The sequence below is a fragment of the Nothobranchius furzeri genome, unplaced genomic scaffold (genome assembly GCF_043380555.1).
Source record: "Nothobranchius furzeri strain GRZ-AD unplaced genomic scaffold, NfurGRZ-RIMD1 Scf040, whole genome shotgun sequence".
In the NCBI taxonomy this organism is placed as follows: Eukaryota; Metazoa; Chordata; class Actinopteri; order Cyprinodontiformes; family Nothobranchiidae; genus Nothobranchius; species Nothobranchius furzeri.
In genome coordinates, this window is record NW_027223057.1 from 213,315 (window position 1) to 218,868 (window position 5,554).

Below are 5,554 nucleotides of genomic sequence, written 5' to 3' on the forward strand. Positions count from 1 at the left end.
CGGGGTGCAGGAGCAGCAGCCAGCCACCAGCAGCTGATGGCGGGGTGGAGGAGCTGCAGCCAGCGTCCAGCAGCTGATGGTTGGGTGGTGGAGGAGCAGCAGCCAGCCTCCAGCAGCTGCTGGCGGGGTGCAGGAGCAGCAGCCAGCCTCCAGCAGCTGGTGGCGGGGTGGAGGAGCAGAAGCCAGCCTCCAGCAGCTGATGGCGGGGTGCAGGAGCAGAAGCCAGCCTCCAGCTGGTGATGGCGGGGTGAAGGAGCTGCAGCCAGCCTCCAGCAGCCAGCCTCCAGCTGGTGATGGCGGGGCGGAGGAGCAGGCAGCCTCCATCAGCTGATGGCGGGGTGTAGGAGCAGCAGCCAGCCTCCAGCTGGTGATGGCGGGGAGGAGGAGCAGCAGCAGCCAGCCTCCAGCAGCCAGCCAGCCTCCAGCAGCTGATGGCGGTGTGTGGGAGCAGCAGCCAGCCTCCAGCGGCCAGCCAGCCTCCAGCAGCTGATGGCGGGGTGGAGGAGCTGCAGCCAGCGTCCATCAGCTGATGGCGGGGTGGAAGAGCAGCAGGCAGCCTCCAGCTGGTGATGGCGGGGTGGAGGAGCTGCAGCCAGCGTCCAGCAGCTGATGGCGGGGTGCAGGAGCAGCAGCCAGCCTCCAGCAGCTGATGGCGGGGTGGAGGAGCTGCAGCCAGCCTCCAGCAGCCAGCCTCCAGCTAGTGATGGCGGGGTGGAGAAGCAGGCAGCCTCCGTCAGCTGATGGCGGGGTGGAGGAGCAGAAGCCAGCCTCCAGCAGCTGATGGCGGGGTGCAGGAGCTGCAGCCAGCGTCCAGCAGCTGATGGTGGGGTGGAGGAGCTGCAGCCAGCCTCCAGCAGCCAGCCTCCAGCTAGTGATGGCGGGGTGGAGAAGCAGGCAGCCTCCGTCAGCTGATGGCGGGGTGGAGGAGCAGAAGCCAGCCTCCAGCAGCTGATGGCGGGGTGCAGGAGCTGCAGCCAGCGTCCAGCAGCTGATGGTGGGGTGGAGGAGCTGCAGCCAGCGTCCAGCAGCTGATGGTGGGGTGGAGGAGCTGCAGCCAGCCTCCAGCAGCCAGCCTCCAGCAGCTGATGGCGGGGTGCAGGAGCAGCAGCCAGCCTCCAGCAGCTGATGGCGGGGTGCAGGAGCAGCAGGCAGCCTCCAGCAGCTGATGGCGGGGTGGAGGAGCAGAAGCCAGCCTCCAGCAGCTGATGGCGGGGTGCAGGAGCTGCAGCCAGCGTCCAGCAGCTGATGGTGGGGTGGAGGAGCTGCAGCCAGCGTCCAGCAGCTGATGGTTGGGTGGAGGAGCAGCAGCCAGCCTCCAGCAGCCAGCCTCCAGCTAGTGATGGCGGGGTGGAGAAGCAGGCAGCCTCCATCAGCTGATGGCGGGGTGGAGGAGCAGAAGCCAGCCTCCAGCTGGTGATGGCGGGGTGCAGGAGCTGCAGGCAGCCTCCAGCAGCTGATGGCGGGGTGCAGGAGCTGCAGGCAGCCTCCAGCAGCTGATGGCGGGGTGGAGGAGCTGCAGCCAGCGTCCAGCAGCTGATGGTGGGGTGGAGGAGCTGCAGCCAGCGTCCAGCAGCTGATGGTTGGGTGGAGGAGCAGCAGCCAGCCTCCAGCAGCTGATGGCGGGGTGCAGGAGCAGCAGCCAGCCTCCAGCAGCTGATGGCGGGGTGGAGGAGCTGCAGCCAGCCTCCAGCAGCCAGCCTCCAGCTAGTGATGGCGGGGTGGAGAAGCAGGCAGCCTCCATCAGCTGATGGCGGGGTGGAGGAGCAGAAGCCAGCCTCCAGCTGGTGATGGCGGGGTGCAGGAGCTGCAGGCAGCCTCCAGCAGCTGATGGCGGGGTGGAGGAGCTGCAGCCAGCCTCCAGCAGCCAGCCTCCAGCTAGTGATGGCGGGGTGGAGAAGCAGGCAGCCTCCATCAGCTGATGGCGGGGTGGAGGAGCAGAAGCCAGCCTCCAGCAGCTGATGGCGGGGTGCAGGAGGTGCAGGCAGCCTCCAGCAGCTGATGGCGGGGTGCAGGAGCAGCAGGCAGCCTCCAGCAGCTGATGGCGGGGTGCAGGAGCTGCAACCAGCCTCCAGCTGGTGATGGCGGGGTGGAGGAGCTGCAGCCAGCCTCCAGCAGCCAGCCCCCAGCAGCTGATGGCGGGGTGGAGGAGCAGAAGCCAGCCTCCAGCAGCTGATGGTGGGGTGCAGGAGCTGCAGCCAGCCTCCAGCAGCCAGCCTCCAGCTGGTGATGGCGGGGTGGAGGAGCAGCAGCAGACAGCCTCCAGCAGCCAGCCAGCCTCCAGGAGCTGATGGCGGTGTGTGGGAGCAGCAGCCAGCCTCCAGCGTTCAGCCAGCATCCATCAGCTGATGGCGGTGTGAAGGAGCTGCAGCCAGCCTCCAGCAGGTCATGGTGGGGTGGAGGAGCAGCAGCCAGCCTCCAGCAGCTGATGGCGGGTTGCAGGAGCTGCAGCCAGCCTCCAGCAAATGATGGCGGGGTGCAGGAGCTGCAGGCAGCCTCCAGCAGCTGATGGCGGGGTGCAGGAGCAGCAGGCAGCCTCCAGCTGCTGATGACGGGGTGCAGGAGCTGCAACCAGCCTCCAGCTGGTGATGGTGGGGTGGAGGAGCTGCAGCCAGCCTCGAACAGCTGATGGCAGGGTGCAGGAGCAGCAGCCAGCCTCCAGCAGCTGATGGCGGGGCGCAGGAGCTGCAGGCAGCCTCCAGCAGCTGATGGCGGGGTGCAGGAGCAGCAGCCAGCCTCCAGCTGGTGATGGCGGGGTGAAGGAGCTGCAGCCAGCCACCAGCAGCTGATGGCGGGGTGAAGGAGCTGCAGCCAGCCACCAGCAGCTGATGGCGGGGTGGAGGAGCTGCAGCCAGCGTCCAGCAGCTGATGGTTGGGTGGTGGAGGAGCAGCAGCCAGCCTCCAGCAGCTGATGGCGGGGTGCAGGAGCAGCAGCCAGCGTCCAGCAGCTGATGGTTGGGTGGAGGAGCAGCAGCCAGCCTCCAGCAGCTGCTGGCGGGGTGCAGGAGCAGCAGCCAGCCTCCAGCAGCTGATGGCGGGGTGCAGGAGCTGCAGGCAGCCTCCAGCAGCTGATGGCGGTGTGCAGGAGCTGCAGCCAGCCTCCAGCAGCTGATGGCGGGGTGCAGGGGCTGCAGGCAGCCTCCAGCAGCTGATGGCGGGGTGCAGGAGCTGCAACCAGCCTCCAGCTGGTGATGGCGGGGTGGAGGAGCAGCAGCCAGCCTCCAGCAGCCAGCCTCCAGCTGCTGATGGCGGGGTGGAGGAACAGAAGCCTCCAGCAGCTGATGGCAGGGTGCAGGAGCAGCAGCCAGCCTCCAGCTGGTGATGGCGGGGTGGAGGAGCTGAAACCTGGGTCGGACCTGGTCTGCAGCAGGGCCCATTACCACTCAGAAGCTGATGGCAGTGTGTGTTTAGGTCCCTGCGGGGTGGATGAGCTGAAACCTGGGTCAGACTTGGTGTGCAGCAGGGCTCAGCACCCTCCAGAAGCCGATGACAGTGTGTCTTTAACTCCCTGCCTGGTGGGAGAGCTGAAAGCTGGGTCGGACCTGGTCTTTAGCAGAGCTCAGCAGCCTCCAGAAGCTGATGGCAGTGTGTGTTTCATCCCCTGCGGGGTGGGAGAGCTGAAACGTGGGTCGGACCTGGTCTGCAGCAGGGCCCATCACCATCCAGAAGCTGACGGCGGTGTGTGTTTAAGTCCCTGCGGGGTGGGAGAGCCATAACCTGGGTCGGACCTGGTCTGCAGCAGAGCTCAGCAGCCTCCAGAACCTGATGGCAGTGTGTCTTTAATCCACTGCGGGGTGCAGGAGCTGAAACCTGGGTCGGACCTGGTCTGCAGCAGGGCTCAGCAGCCAGCAGAAGGTGACGGCAGTGTGTGTTTAGTTCCCTGCGGGGTGCAGGAGCTGAAACCTGGGTCGGACCTGGTCTGCAGCAGAGCTCAGCAGCCAGCAGAAGGTGATGGCAGTGTGTGTTTAAGTCCCTGCCTGGTGGGAGAGCTGAAACCTGGGTCGGACCTGGTCTATAGAAGAGCTCAGCAGCCTCCAGAAGCTGATGGCAGTGTGTGTGTTTTGGTCCCTGCGGGGTGCAGGAGCAGGAACCCGGGTCGGACCTGGTCTATAGCGGAGCTCAGCAGCCTCCAGCAGCTGATGGCAGTGTGTGTTTAATTCCCTGCCTGGTGGGAGAGCTGTAACCCGGGTCGGACTTGGTCTGCAGCAGGGCCCATCACCATCCAGAAGCTGATGGCAGTGTGTCTTTAATTCCCTGCGGGGTGGAGGAGCAGAAACCTGGGTCGGACCTGGTCTATAGCAGAGCTCAGCAGCCTCCAGAAGCTGATGGCAGTGTGTGTTCAAGTCCCTGCGGGGTGGGAGAGCTGAAACCTGGGTCGGACCTGGTCTATAGAAGAGCTCAGCAGCCTCCAGCAGCTGATGGCAGTGTGTGTTTAAGTCCCTGCGGGGTGGGAGAGCTATATCCCGGGTCGGACCTGGTCTATAGCAGAGCTCAGCAGCCTCCAGCAGCTGATGGCAGTGTGTGTTTAAGTCCCTGCGGGGTGGGAGAGCTGAAACCTCGGTCGGACCTGGTCTATGGCAGAGCTCAGCAGCCTCCAGAAGCTGATGGCAGCGTGCCTCTAAGTCCCTGCCTGGTGGGAGAGCTGAAACCTGGGTCGGACATGGTCTGCAGCAGGGCTCGGCAGCCTCCAGCAGCTGATGGCAGTGTGTCTTTAAGTCCCTGCCTGGTGGGAGAGCTGAAACCTGGGTCGGACCTGGTCTATAGCAGAGCTCAGCAGCCTCCAGCAGCTGATGGCAGTGTGTGTTTAAGTCCCTGCCTGGTGTGAGAGCTGAAACCTGGGTCGGACCTGGTCTATAGAAGAGCTCAGCAGCCTCCAGCAGCTGATGGCAGTGTGTCTTTAAGTCACTGCCTGGTGGGAGAGCTGAAACCTGGGTCGGACCTGGTCTATAGTAGAGCTCAGCAGCCTCCAGCAGCTGATTGCAGTGTGTGTTTAAGTCCCTGCCTGGTGGGAGAGCTGATATCCGGGTCGGACCTGGTCCACAGCAGGGCCCATCACCCTCCAGAAGCTGGTGGCAGTGTGTGTTTAAGTCCCTGCGGGGTGCAGGAGCAGAAACCTGGGTGGGACCTGGTCTGCAGCAGAGCTCGGCAGCCTCCAGCAGCTGATGGCAGTGAGTGTTTAAGTCCCTGCGGGGTGGGAGAGCTATATCCCGGGTCAGACCTGGTCTAAAGCAGGGCCCATCACCCTCCAGAAGCTGGTGGCAGTGTGTGTTTAAGTCCCTGCGGGGTGGAGGAGCAGAAACCTGGGTCGGACCCGGTCTACAGCAGAGCTCAGCAGCCCCCAGAAGCTGATGGCAGTGTGTGTGTGTGTGTGTGTGTTTAAGTCTCTGCCTGGTTGGAGAGCCGATACCTGGGTCGGACCTGGTCTGCAGCAGGGCTCAGCAGCCTCCAGAAGCTGATGGCAGTGTGTCTTTCATTCCCTGCGGGGTGCAGGAGCAGAAACCTGGGTCGGACCTGGTCTATAGCGGAGCTCAGCAGCCTCCAGCAGCTGATGGCAGTG